This window comes from Vicugna pacos, chromosome 30, assembly GCF_048564905.1.
Source record: "Vicugna pacos chromosome 30, VicPac4, whole genome shotgun sequence".
In the NCBI taxonomy this organism is placed as follows: Eukaryota; Metazoa; Chordata; class Mammalia; order Artiodactyla; family Camelidae; genus Vicugna; species Vicugna pacos.
The window spans coordinates 20806790-20822121 of record NC_133016.1 but is presented as its reverse complement, the minus strand read 5'-3'; positions in this window follow the sequence as shown (position 1 = coordinate 20822121).

Sequence of the window (15332 nt, the reverse complement as noted above, 5' to 3'; positions counted from 1 at the left end):
CTTCAGGACCTGGATCACAGCAGGTGGAAACTCTCCCTCTCCTCCACAAAGACGCTTGCTGGTTTGGGCATTTCTCATATAGGCATATCTGTTTATTCATGTTTATTTCAAATCTACTTGCCTTTAAATCAAAAAGGATCTGAAGTAACTTATGTATAAGGAACCTCTACAGCCAAACCCATAGATAGTGACCGGAAGACTCAGAGTCATTACAAAAGAAAGCAGAACAAATGATTGGTAAGAACTTGAATAAAGGTGAACCCAGGTGTCGAGGAAGGGCCGCGCAGGCTTGCCTTCCTGATCTCAGTTAATTTTGTGGTCCACAATCAGCCTCGCAGCCTCACAAACTCAGAAACCGAGTTTGATCAGCACCCAGGAATGAATGGCCTGATTGGGAATGGTCTCCAGTTAACCTCAGAGACATTGTATCAGGCAGACTGCCTGTTAATTAATTTCTCCCAAATACCGTAACTCCTGTGCCCATCAGATTGGGTACAGCCAGCACATTCCTGCCTGTGGACACGGCATGCCAAAACCAAACAGAAGGTCGTCTGGTGAGCACAGTATCAGAACAAGGGAATCTTGACAGTGGCTTTAGATTCGGGTGTCAGTGGGTCTGTGACATGCAAAGCCCGTGCTCCGGGGCCCCATCTCTTGGACACCACTGGATGGGCACCACCCACACCAGCCTCCTTGATTTTCCTTTGGTCTGTGCTCCTGTTCCTGAGTAACACTCCTTTTGCCCGACCCATTTTCCCCAAAGACGTCTTGAAACCCTCAATCCACTCACAGTCAAGAGCTACTCACTGAAAACTTTCTTCTCTGTAAGGAGACACCTACTCTCTGTTGTTTTCAAGGTAACTGTCAGGGCAATGCTAGTTCCTTTCATTTCAAGTCCTGAGCACCCGACGCTTGTTTCCTTGCGTGGTCACTCCTTCGGGTAGCAGCTGGGAGTGCTGGTTCTAAAGTCAGAGAATACTGGTTTCAAATCCAAGCTGGGTGAACGTGGGCCAGTCACCCAACCTCTACGAGCCCGCTCATCTGTAAAATGGTCATGAATGTCGCTGAGAAGATTACCGTTACGACTAATTTACCATAATGTTTGGCAGCACTTAGCACACCTCCAAACTCCAAACTCTCTCTCCCAGTCAACAGTAATAAACATGACCATCGGCATTATCTCTCATCCCCCCATTCAGCCATCCTTCGCTGAGCACCCACTAAGTGTGCCCAGCCACACGCCAGCCTGGGAATCCAGCACAAGGCAATTACTACAGCTGAATATTAAATTTAGCTCTTAGCTTCCTGGCTGCCAAGACCCAAAGGGCCATATTAATTATTGCAAAGGTTTTTTTTTTTTCTTAAGCTTAAGTATATTCGATCCTACCACACTTATAGAAGAAGCTTAGTACCAAAAGGTTTAAGCTGTAAAGGAATGACTTTCTAATTACAAACTTTCAGATACTGAATTAGATGAGGACAACATAGCACTCAATAGAACCTGAGGTTTAGCACAAATCAACCTATGTTGACAGTACCCTATGTTTCCCTGCGCTTCCAGAATAGCCTCAAAAATATAAACTAAACATGCAGGTGACTGTTGCAACATCCCACTCTTTGAAAATAGGACTGGTCCTCCTGGCTGATAAGAACATGCCAGTTTCGTCTAACAAAGATGTAACCCTAGTCATAAGTTACTTTTTTTGTAATTTTAAATACTGTGCTTAGGAAATGAACTCACATGGCTAAGATACCCATATGCATTAATTTAGGCTGATCTTGAGTAATTCACACTAATAAGAAAGACACAGGGCCCCACCTCACCATATGTCAGCAGTCACTTTACTGGACTAGAGATAGAATCAAAGTAATTGCTCCATAAAGTAAAGCAGTTAGTAATAACCTCAACTCCAAGAGCCCTTTAATTTTCTGATTCATATCTTTAATCAATTTGCAACACGAAGCAATTGAGTTTTCCTTCTAGTTTCCCAATTGTTTGCTCAAAAGGGCTGCTCCCCTGCCTTTGACTGACGTGACATTATTGCATTTATATTGACTTTTATGGCAATTTTTACAACATTTAGGGTGCATAAGTGACATGGCAATGTAGCACGGGAACATTTCAGGATGCAAGTAAACCATAAAGAGAGTGCCTGGCTGCAACGTCTGCAATTTACAGTGTGAGGATGTTACAAATGGAGCAGAGCAAACTGGGTCTGGGATGGGCATCCATTACCTGCTTCCAAAGCCCCCAGGAAATTGTCCAAGCTGCCTCCCCCCAGACCCCAGACCAGGAAAAGCCAGAGTCCCGCCAGTTGCTTTTGGTTTTGCAGTGCCGTGAGATGCTCTGAAATACCATCTTAGACACAAAGAGCATCTTCTAGCTTCCAAGTTGGAGGAAAGGAGGGTGCTGATGAGGCAGAGTTGTTTTGAAAATCAAATAAGTCAACTGGGGCCTAAAGGAAGCCAGAGGATGGCCTGAGGATGATCCTGCTACCAGCGGGTTGTCACCTGCTCTTGGGCTGCACGCCGGTCTTCACCATTCACCTCCCACCAGGGACCCCGCTGGGAAGAAGAAACACATGGAAGGCTGTTCTCACCTACCAAAGTCCCTGACTTCCATTGTCTCCTCTAGCCAGACTCTAATTCAAGCCCTCAGCATCTCCTACCCAATGGCCTCCAACCTTTTCGTCCCTCACCTCTCCTGTCCTCACTAGAGGTAGTTTTTGAAGATACCGTGTCTTACAGCATGTCAGAGCATGAATTTTCTTCTAAAAACGTGTCCAGAGGCTTCTCACTCTCTCAGAGGACATTCCCAGCCCTTTCTCCAGAATCCCAGGACAGCAGCCCCATCTCACCTTCCACAGTTACTACCTCCATTGCAGCTGCACTCGGAGCAGGTGTTCTGTGCACCAACTTTTTCCACGTCTGGTTTCCCCACCATTCACTTACCTGTGCTGCATTATTTCTCCACTTACTAAAAGGTTCTCAGAGGTCAACAGCGAGCCAAGTTCCCTCAGTCTGAATCTCAGTTGTACCACTTACTCCCTCTGGGACCCAAGGAAAAGTACTTAACTTTTCTATGTCTCAGGTTTCCTCAAAATGGATCTAACAGAAGTACCAGTCTCACCGGATTGTTGTGAGAATTGATTCATTCAAGATACGTGAAGGGCTTAGAACGGAACCTGGCAGAGGAAGGGCTATTTACATGTCAGTTGTTATTTGAATGTTGGATTCTTCTGCAATTCTTCTTCTAGAATATCCTTCCTACTTTCCCCACTAATCAAAATATAGCCCCTTAATATTTAGTGTTTTTCCTCTCCAGTGAAGCCATACTAGGTTTTCCTGTCAGAATGAGGTACCCACCATCCCTCTACATGTGTTTTTTACTCAGAACTTTCACATGTGTCTCTGCCCAGAAGGGCGTGGTTTCCATCAGCAGCAAGAGACACTGCACAAGAGGATCTGAGCAGCCAGCCCGCACCGAGCAACAGCGATGTGTTTGCTGCCATCAGGGTCCCTTCAGAGGTGCTCACACACAGAGCACAAAGTTAACTTCTGTCCCATTATCTACCTGTGACTGGGTTGTGGCTCATGCCAGGAAAAACCCAAAGTTCCTGGGAAAATTTAAATCAGCAAAGCTACCAGAGTCTTCCCCTGGATCAGCCCTTGCCACCTACAGACCCCCTTCTAGACAGAGGGGCAGGCAGGGGCCCAACACTTTCCTTCCCAGGGAGGATCCATGCTTGGTTTGTGTTCCCTCCTGAGGGGGATGGAGCTGCATGCAGCCCCCCCAGAACCCAAAAGGCAATTCACCAGCAGCTGCTGCTCTAGTGATGAAAGAATCAGGTCCTGGCCAATATTCCCGGTGGGGAACGTTCTCTCAACATGTGGCCTTTTTATCTTACACACACCTTTTCAAATAAGCACTTCTCATGCACTAGCAGTGTCCTTCTTTTATTCTCTCCGATAATGTAGTTAATGCTTCTTTGTCTGCTCGTCTGGGATGCAAGGGCCTTGAGGCTGGGGACTATACCTTTTAGGTCTTTACTTTTGAATATTTTATTTTTAAAGTACTGAAACACAAACAAACAAAAATCATTCCTAATCTGACTTTTAAAATATTACATGAAATAAAAAAACAAGAATGTGACCCTTTTCACGCCTCCCCTGACTTTGTCGTTAGTTGCGCAAAAATTCTTCCTAAGTTCCACTGGTTGCCTCTCCCTTGTTCTTGCTTTTTCTCTCCCTGACTTATCTCTTATCTATCTCTTATCTGCCTACCTCCCTCTCTTCATCCGCGTGCATAATGTATGCATAAGTTCCCATAAACATATGCAGTTAATAAACATGAAATCATTGGCCATTTTCCCATAGAATGCCCTACCATGGGCATCTTTTCCAAGTTATCTGTATCTAAGGCATTTTTATCAATGGCTGCATCCTGGATGTGCTGTTATCAGGTCAAGAAGCCTGGGCGGTTGGGGTGGCAGCCCCTCTAATTCTGCAGCCGTGTGATGCCAGCCTACCTTTCCAGACGTCACTTTCTCTACTCTATCCTCTTGTGCAGGTTTGCCAGGAACTTGGCTGTTCCTTGAACACAGTAAATCCTTCCACATGCCTCTTGTGCATGATTAGGTTTGTATTTACCTTGCTCCCCACTCGGTGCCCCACTCGGCGCTCTATGCATAGCAAGTGCTCAATAAAAGCCCGTTGTAAGGATGGATGGACGTGCAGGAGGCCCAGCATGATGCTGCCCAGTCAAGCCCGTAACCACCTGCCACACAGACAGCACAGGAGGTCCAGGCGTTTTCTGTGTCGCTTTCAGGGCATCACTGAGCTGTTTTGTTTCCTCAGTTTCCCATGCATCCGGTAAGTCTAGAGATATTGGCTTGTCTCCCTGGAGACCCTGGGTGGAATCTGGCATTTCAAAGTGCTTAATGGTGCTGCTCAGTAAATAAAAGAGGTCATTAATATGCATGAAGCTATTTCATCAAGAGGCCAACAGAGCAAATTTAAAAGCTATCTTCAAGGGGAAAGAACGAAGCTATCGTTATCATGCATACTAATAACCACAAGGGAAGACTTCAGGAGCCAGGACAAAGCCTTCCTCGAGCCCCTCAGACTCGGCTGAAACCTTAAGGTGCCCCAGATCTTGCTGTCAGTCTCTCAGGGAACAGAGAATCAACTTTTGCGTCCAGACTCCCACGGGCAGGACTGGCGCTCTCAGCATCCCAGAGCTGGCCTGACCGGCCCTCAGATGATGCATCTAATGGTTTCCGAGAACCGTCCCTAATGTGAAAAATTAGATGGGGAACAGCCAACGCATGGCAGGGAAAAGGCCAGGGAGGATTTATGATTGGCCACCACTCCAAGGTCACATTTCCACTCAAAGGCATGAGAAATGGGGAGCGTGGTCGAGGCAGCGTTCAGAGTGAACTGAGCACTGTGCCAACAAGAGAGGAGCCAGCAGCTGCTGGGAAAGCAGGTGAGGAGCCCTGGGCTGCCAGTGACCTTGAGCACATTCCTAAAGCTCTCTGCCCCTGGAACCTACCCCTGCCTCTCATCCACACCTCACCTACAGGTCATCCGAGACGCCCTCCTGGGGGCCCAGAGTTAGCAGGGAGTCTAGTATCTTCCCCTTAAGCCTTCTCCTGCTTTAATTATCCAGGAACTTCTGCTGGAGGGGGCCAGTCTTCATGCCAAACATCAGCAGAGAGAACTTGGAAGCCTGAGCTTCCACTCATGGGTCCCTGGTGGACCTGCCTTTAGTTCTACCGATACCACAGGTGTTGCCATTCAAAGGGGCTCCACACTGCACAGTCTGCGGTGAGTTCTCTGTGGCTGAGATGACACCTTGCCTGGTCCAGGTCCGGCTGTAGGTTTCAGGGGGTCTCCTTGCGCGTGACTCTCTAGTTGCAGCCGTCGTTGCTTTACACACTCACGCCCAGGGATTCCGGCCCTGGCGTTGAGACCAGACAAATAGTTTCTGATGTTTAAAGTTCTTTCTCACCAACAGATATCAGCTGATCCATCCCAAGCTACCAAAGACAATCTGAAAGAGATGTTTAGAATCTGACCTCTTGCCTCCCAGGGGACCCTTTGGCAGGCTTACGCCGACCTGTGTAGACTTGTTCACATGTTCTCCAGCTACGGTATGGACAACAGGGCATGGAAAAGGTGCAAAGGCTTATTCCCTTCACATCTTATATTTGCCTGAGTAGGAGGGGAAAGAGGCAGATTGAAAGGGTTCCAAAGTGACATTCTGTGTCCACCTATAAAATGAAATAGCAGATAAAAATCTCCTGTTTAAAAAAAAAGTTCTACTTTTACAGATATTTTGCAAATACATGTATAACGTGCTTTACTGACAGCTGCCTCATCTGTTTCACTGCGATGTTGTGAGGGGCAAGTAAGGCATTTGATAAAAACATGCATTTTGAAAAGCAAAGAAAAAAAAGCTAAGTAACAAAGGTAAGGAATTGCTATGTAAGTGATTCATTCCATTAGAAATAAAGTTTGGTTCTAGAAACTCTTGGTCCACTTCTAGGCAGGTAGAGAATAAAAACTGGGTCCCCAAGGAAGGTCAGGGACTGAGCATGCTTGATCTGTGGCGTGAGCACAGAGGGGAAGCCAACAGAATGGAATGACAGATGAAAATTGTCACAGGGAGAGCGTTACTGACTTACAATATCCATCCCCACTTAAATAATTGCTGTTTCTTTAGCTTTTCCTCCAAAATTCTGTGTGCTTTAGAAGCCACTTAACCACTGCAAGATCCAGTTTCCTAAATGTGAAACGAACGAATTAGACTAAAATTTTATAATTTTTTTAGTCATAGAATGCCTTTTATGAGCAAGACTTAGAAGATGACTTAAAGATGCCCAGTGAGTAAATCCACTGAAGCAGAGCATCTGAAAACGATAAGATTATATATAGTCCTAGATAAACGGTGATCTTCCAAAAGTTGTTCACACCTTAGAGAGTCGGAAATGCTGCTCTACTGACAAGTCCAACATGAGCCCTCTGGAGATGTTTCCATGCAGTGATCTTAAGTGGCCACGGCCCAGACCCTCAGCCCTGGCTGCATGCACAGTTCCATTGATCTTCTTGAGTAATCTGCCTATGTGGGGCAGATGAAGGCATTTAGTGACCAGCATTTGATTTTTTCCTAATTTTTCAAACAGGGAAAACTACTGACTCTGGCTGGAGGTTTAATATGAAGGAATTATCCCTGATAATGCCTGAAAGACCATAAGAAGTCCAGACAATGAGTAGTTCCAGTCAATTCTCTTTATCCAATGTTAAGACCGCATTCTCCTGATGAGTTAACTTCACACTTTCCTGAGCAGTAGCTCTAAAGTCACCCCTTCCTCCAAAAAGGCAGCGACCAATACGTAGAGAGAAAAAACAATTTCAATTTTCCACGTAAAGTCACTGTGACCAATGGCAGGTGCTTTTAGGTGGAGGCAGTGGGTGGAGCGGAAAGCGAAAAGCCCTTGGGAATGAACCCAGAAATACAGAGACGACCTTGGGCAGCAATAAGGCTGAGGCACTTACAAAATCAGCCCAGCACGCCAGGGGCAGACACGACCTTGAGTCACGCCAAACACATGGCCTGGCCGCAGCTTAACTTTGTTTCTCTTCAGAGTCACACAGACTGTCCTTTCTTCATAAGCAATTTCACGATACATGGGAGGGATCCTAGGCAAGGCCGTGAAATGGGGGAAATGTGTTTGGCTTCTTCCAACATTCCTGGGTGCATAGTACTCCCGCGCTACACTTTAACCAATATGAAGAGAAAAAGACACGTGTGGTGTGGCCCAGTTCACTGTGAACAAGGCAGCATGTCAACGGCGCGTTTTTTGTTTTTTGTTTTTTTTTTTAGCTTGTGAGTTTAGATTTGGAGAAAGCTGATCTTATGGGATCAGCTCGCGGGATCTCCTAAGCAGGACAGGACCCCCTTCTGTGACATGGCAGGAAGATGGTCACCTAGGGTCTGTGTGAGCCTCTTCAGGAACGGACATGCACTGCCACTCCAAGTGCAGACTCCGTGGTCTGAGCACTCTCAGTGTTAGACAGTTGTTAGAAAGGAGAGGGAAACAGAGGACATTCAATATTCCTTGCAATTTCAAAGACACGTGCAAGAAGAAGAAAATATTTGACCAACAACAATGCATTTGGGGTGATAAAACTCTCTTCTAGGCATTTAATTGGAGAAAAATGGGGGAGTGGGATGATCTCCTGTAACCTGTCCCCTCCCCGATCCCCCTCTCAGCTGACGCAGCCCTGCTAGCCTGTACCACGTGGCTTTGCATTTGCTTATATTTTGAATCATATTACCCTTCTGTGGTTTCCTGGGTGTGTCTCCGAAGGGGGTACACAGTTGCTTACTAGCATCTCCCGTGATACCCAGTCTGGAGATGGCTGGCTGTTCTTTCAAAGCCCTTGGTGATGAAACCAACTAAGCTGAATATATAACAGAGTTTTAAAAGTGACAACCTGCGATGTATTTAAATACAGTCTCTTGAGTTGGGTCACAAAGAGACTGTCAGCCTGGTGTACCTTCGTTTGCTAAACGGATCCTTCAAAGCTGGAATCCAACTTGGTTGGTTCTTTCCCGTTTCTAAACAGCCGCTGGAAAGCCAAAGACAGAGTAATGTGTTGAGACGAGTTAGCATTATGCCCCCGGGGATCCTCCCTTTGCTGCTCCTGTAGCCTGGTTCAAGCGCGCATCATTTTGTGTTTTCATTATGACAATGGACTCTTAGTTGAAACCCTTTAGCCTGGTTCTCAAGGCGTTGTAATGAGAAAGGCCTCCAGCTTCGCCTGCTGCTTCCTCCCAGAGCTGTCTGCAGGTTCCTCCTTTGCTAACACTCTCGACAGATGTACCCACTTATTTGAAAGCCTGTTCTCGCTACCCCACTACGAAGACTCCGCAAGGGTAGAGGCTGTGTTGGGGACAGTCCCCGGGAAGCCCACAAGGCTCGCAGGTGCTCAATAACTACTTACTGAATGACGGACCTAATTCCTTATGTGCACCCCGCAGCGTTGTGTAACTGAGGTACGAACCTCTCTCCAAACAGGCCCCCCACTCTCCTGCATGGTTATCGCCCAGGATTTGGCTTATGCCATTTGCCTTATGGCCACAGGAAAAGAAAACACCAGAGACAGTGTGAAGACAATGATTCGGACATATTTTGAGCAACGAGAAGACAAAGATCAGAGTATCCTGGCTGGAGATAAGAAGAGTTTGAGGGTCACCACCTGAGAAAGCCCTGGTCTGACCATCAGGAGGCCAAGGTTTTGTTGTTTGGTTATCCTGTGACGGTGGCAGCTCGGACTCTCTGTATGCTGGTCTGTGAAGGTTGGCGGGCAAGGCCACCCTGTCCCTGGTGTTCCCACAGCCTGGGGAGGGGACAGTAAGGCCCTGGGCTTTGGCACTCCTGCTAATACACTTACTTTGTTGTTGTTAAACATTTCACGTAATTGCAAACTGAGCTCAAAAAAAGTTTTCTTTCTGCCGGAGATATTAACACATAACAAGTCATTCCATTAATTTGCACAAATAATATTAGGAAAGTATTTTTCTGGAAAGCAAGAACAGAAGCCTCAAAACTCTCTTCGAGTCGTCCATCCCTGACCCTCTGTGAGCACTGGATTCAGCTCAGCAGCATTTCTTAAAAGCCTTTCATACGCCAGGCCCCATGAGGAATAGTCAGGGGAAAAGAGAAGATGTGTCTTCAAGGGTCATGTGGTAGCAGAATAAAGGCCCCCAAAGTTGTCCCCGTCCTAATCCTCGCTACCTGGGAATGTGGTACCTTCCGGAGGTGAAGGCCAATGTGGTGAAGCTAAGGGCGCTCTGGTAGGGACACCTTCTGGATTAGCTGACTGGATGGCGCATGATCTCATTACACGGCTCCTTAAAACTGGAGCCCCTTTCCTGGCTGTGGTCAGAAGTGTGGCCACAGAAGGCTGGCTGGGAGACTGCTGGTGCAGTTGGCTTTGAAGCTGGAAGAAGGAAGAAAACCAATTCTCCCCAGAGGCTCCAGAAAGAAGCACAGCTCTGCCAGCGCCTTGACGTTGGCCTGTGTTGGACCTCTGACCTGCGGAACTATACGAGAATGAACTCAGGTTATTTAAGACACTAAGTCTGCGGTAATCTTTTACGGCAGCAATAAAAAACGAACACAGACCATGTCAGATAACAAAGGAGGAACAAGGGGAGAAATCACAGCGATCTAAAGACATCCAGGATAGTTCTTCGAGAGTGAGATAAATCAATTATATTAATGATGATGATGATAATTTTCATGATAACCCTTAAATAGCATTTAATGGCATTCATTTGGTGGTTGAAATATGTTTCATTATTCATCTTATTTTTTAAATTGATGTGCAGTCAGTTACAACGTGTCAGTTTCTGGTGCACAGCACGATGTCCCAGCCATGCATGTACATACCTGTATTCGTTTTCATATTCTTTTTCATTAAAGGCTATTACACGATATTGAATATAGTTCTCTGTGCTCTACAGAAGAAAATTGTTAACATTTGCCAATCTCAAACTCCCAAATTTATTCCTTCTCACCCCCTTTCCCTGGTAACCATAAGATTGTTCACTAAGTCTGCAAGTCTGTTTCTTTTGTAGATGAGTTTATTAGTGTCCTCTTTTTTGCCTTCCTTTTTCTTTCTTTCTTTTTTTTTTTTTTAGATTCCACATATGAGTGATTATCATAGGGTATTTTCCTTTCTCTTTCTGGCTGACTTCACTTAAAATCATCCTATTTTATAGATGAGGAGACTGAGGCACAGGGATAGTCACTAACTTGTCCAAGTTCATGTAGCACATCCGAGTTCAGTCTATTGAGTGGAGAGGTGAGTCTGGCCAGGGAGCAGCCAGCATCTTCCTGGGTCAGCCTGGGTCGTGCTTGACCTTGAACTGAGGAGTAGGATTTTGAGTGAAGTGACTAGAGGGACCACCACGTGGAGGAAGGGATGGGGACAGTGATGTGGGAACACCTCTCTGCCCGGACGAAGGAGCAGTTTGAGTTAACATGGTGTCACATGCCGGAGGGTGTATCCAGACATAGGTTGGAAAGTGGGTTTGAATAAATCGTGCAGATCTGGCCGTGACAGCACTCAGGTTCTAATCTGTAGGTAGATGAAAGCTATAGAAATTTTCCCCGTGGAGGAGGGACATGACAGAGCTCATTTAGTTTCACCTCATACATCAAGAGAGCAAGAATTGGAAGGTGGGAGTGGGCAGCGTGGGGAGGGTGGTACTTATTTTTTAACAAACCTAGTCTATGGGAAAAAATTGCTGGCTTGACTCTAAAGAGGTTGTGTCCATTAATCACATCTCAAATTCTGAATTTTATTTTCCCCAGCATTTAACTCCTTGGTTATTCACTCCTGACTTGTAAGCCTCTGGCACGTAGGAAGTGGCTCCTACCTGCATGTGCCCCGCACCTACCACAGCCTAGCCCAGCGCAGGGGCTTCCTAGAGAAGAAATCAATAAACATATGCATATTTGGATCAAGTCGTGCCTTCTTGAACTTCTTTTGTTAAAGATTGTGCTTTGTCTGCTTTCTGAAAGGGCTGTGGGCCGATAATGCACAGAACAGAAGTGCGGGAAGCCTGTGTGTGCCAAGCCAAACAGTCCTGCTAAGAATTGGAGAGGGTCTCCAGACACCAGATTTCAGCAGTTTCTCTGATTTCCGCCCTGGGAGATGTGGTGATGGTGTGAGGGGAAGTGCGTGCTGGCCAAGGCCAGCTGGCCCACCAGGTCTGCGCTCAGCCACAGAAACCACCGGAGAGGTGGATGGGGCCCCACGCTCAGCGGCTGCAGGACCACGGACAGTCACATGACAAGCAGGCTGGACGGGGAAGATGTGACACCTGAGCTAGGCTGTGTGCACTGGGTGTCTCCCTGGAGCCTCCCAGAGCATCTGTCAAAGTCCTGAGCCTACAAAGTGCTGAACACCATTAGCTCTCTTATGGAAAATGGGGAAGGGTAGGGCTCTACATTAGAACAGCAAAAGCCAAAGGCAGCCAGATGCCAGGGGAGAATTCAACAGGGGACCCTATGAGAGACACTGGACTCGTGGTTACCCTGTGGGCTGGAGAAGGAGAGGACTGGGGACCCACAGACCCTCAAGAAAAAATCCTCTTCCAAGAGGGACACTGAGGGCCTGAGTCTGTGGCAGTGCCCCGAGCATGACCTCTAAGTCACCAAGAGTCTAGAACCATCTTAGAGAGGCCTGAAAGAACACAAGTGCCACAGAAGTCCTCCCCTGTGGCAGGATGGGGAGGGAGGGTGTCCACATAAGGGCACAGCCAGAGTGAGCCCCCAGGCCTGCTGGGAACAGCGCCACCTCCAGAAAAGTTCCTGACAATTACATTTCTCTGCTAGAGCCACTGTCACGGTCACTCGCCCATCTATTCTTTGCCAATGACCCTAAATGTTTTTCCTTGTCTTTTTGCTAAAATACAATTCAACTTTAAAGAAAAATGGTGTAGTAAAAATAATCAATCATCCCACCTAACACAAACTCAGTTGTCATTGTCTCTTATTCTTGATCCCGCTGATCAGTGACAGACCCTCTCTGGTCTTATAGGAGGGACATTCTCAATTTAAAGTGACACAATCGACTTTAAATGAAGCACAAATGATCTCCTCATGTAGGAACTTAAACTTTTTTTTTTCCTGCAGTGGATTCCATGCCCTTGGACTTGGGGCACGTCTGAAATTTACCAAATTAAAGTAATTAACCCATGTGTCTTGTTAAAGCAAGAAGATGTGATTGACAGGGGCATAGAAATAGCAGCGCGTTCCTGCCCAGGGGAGGCGGCTTCCAGGACCGGTACTTAAATTCCGCTGTGCTTCAGGCCCCAGCTGGCCTTCCAGCCCCTGCTTCCGCCAGCTCCCCCCACAATCTGGAACCCAGACGTGGCCAGGCCTTGCCGTCTGTACACCTGCGCCTTTCCTCTCTGCCACCTCCTCCTTCCTCTGACTGCCCAACGCCCGGGTCACATTTTAGCAGCGGAGCAGCTGCATAAAGCCATTCCCTCCTTCCAATGTGGAAAGCAGGAAGGCAAGTTCTTCCTTTCCTCAACCTTCCTTCCAGGCAGGAGGGGCCACGTGAGCCTCTGCTTCTCATCAGTGAGACCTAATAAGTCTGCTTTTGTTGGGAGGAGATTGGTCCTGAAAAGCATTTTCTTCCCTGCTGGACAGAGACGGACAGTACTGGCACAGCGTGCCTCCTTTCCACCTTCCTGCCTTGAACACAGATGTGATGTCTGGAGGTGTGCGGCCTTCTTGTGACAAGGAGGTGACAGGCATGCAGAAAGGGCACAGAAACAGTGCCCTCCCACTGAACTGCTGACTGAGCACCAGCAGCCACCTGCCTCCAGACTCTCATTAGGAGAGGAAAATCAAGTCCTGTTTATTTAAGTCACCATAACTCAGGTTTTTTATTACTTGTAATCGAAAGTAATCTCAACAGGGGTAACCACCCTCATCCGCCTTCCCTAAGCAATCCAACCTGAGAGGCAATGAATACAGTGGTTGCAAACTGGGGCTCCAGAGCCAGCTTTAACTTTGAGCCCCAGCCCATCACTGACTTAGCCTGTGACCTTGGGCAAGTCATCTAACTGCTATAAGCTTCACCTTGCTGACCCATACTATGGTAGTTACAGCTGTACGTGCTTCACGTAAGTGCTCAGTGAGATAGTGCATGGAAACTACTTAAAATGCGGGCTGACAGTTTCGCGTCAAATAACACTGATTTTCCCAGGGGAGATGCTACTGTCATCTCCCACTGGGGACCGAGATTCCTCGACTTGTCCCGCATGCCACGGCGGAGCCCACTCCTCCGGCTCTCGGAGCCCCACGGCAGACTCTGTACTGGGAGGAGAATCCAGAGAGGTCACCCCGCCGCCTGCCCTGGCCTGCTCCTCAGGGGTCCCCACTCTGGAGCCTGAGCTGGACTTGGCCGCGATAAGTTCTCATGGTTCCTATTCGGCTCCCTAAGCTCATCAGGGACCTCATCCTACTTTACCCCCAGCTTCCTTGAAGGAGGAACTTGCAACAGAGAGAGGGGAAGAAGAGAGTGATGAGACGGTTTTCCACGTCCCGACTTCCCGGGGACCCGAGACGCTCTGCTCGTTGCCATGGCACTGGGTTCCCGGATATCACTGCTCGGCATGGCAGCTGCTTGGTCTCCCTGGCACTTCGAAGCTGGGAAAAATAAATCATTCAAAGAGTCTTCTTCCCCCTTGGGAACTAGGAATTACGCTGAAACTTTATTATTACTTGAAATAAACAAATTACTCCCTTGAGGCCAGATGAAAACACGCTCTTATTTAACTGCTTAAAGGAGGAAAGCAATCAGAGAGTAAAATCAAAGGTGCCCAAATGCATTGAAGTGACTCCTCAGAAGCTGACTTAATGGCAATTTGTGTTTACATTCTGCTTCTCATCAAAGGAGAATTTCACAAAGGCCCCGTTTCCCCGGAGTTGCCCCGTGGAGCGTGACTCCAACGCAGAAGAGCCCAGAGCCTCGGGGGGTCTGCCAGGCTCCAAAGCCCAGCCTCCGGCTCTGACCATGGCGGTGACCTCCTGTCTCTGGGTCTCAAGGCTGGCTTAGTTTCAGAGCCCTTCTGGGAGCTGTGAAGGGGCATCTCTGTCCCCACTGGTCAGTGGAAAGAGAGTGGCTGCCTCCCGTGTAAGGACTCCTACTGGAGACGGGTCATGGAAGCCTAATAGGGAGCTGATCTCACACACACACACACGCACATGCACACACACACACACACACACACACTATGGAAGCTATTGGCAGTGAGAGTCCATCTCTGGTGGGGTTTCCTCCCTGACTATCCATCAGCAAAGACATGGATTTCTGACTGTACGTGCTTTTCCACAAGTGTTCACGCTTGCGGGACAGTGATAAAAAAACTTTTTTCTGGTAGTCTAGATAGGAGACAAGACATATGCATATATATCGAAAAAGTAAAACACCTATCAAAGGACCCTCTTAGATTTGTTTTTGCGTCCACAGTGCTTGTAGGGGTTAAGGTCAATGAAATAACTGTACAGGTGAACTGATGAAAGACGAGGGCGGGTCAGTCAGATGGTGAATGGAAGCTTCCAGGTAGGAGTGATCGCTCGCTGTCTGGGGAGCTGGATGGGATTTTGCTCCTCAATCACAAAAACAGTTTAAAAATACAGCTACCATTCATTGAAAGTTCACTCTTTGCCTGGTACTGTTGCAGAATTTAATATGTTTTTGAAAGAATAGTCTTTACCGTAACACCTCTCATAGCA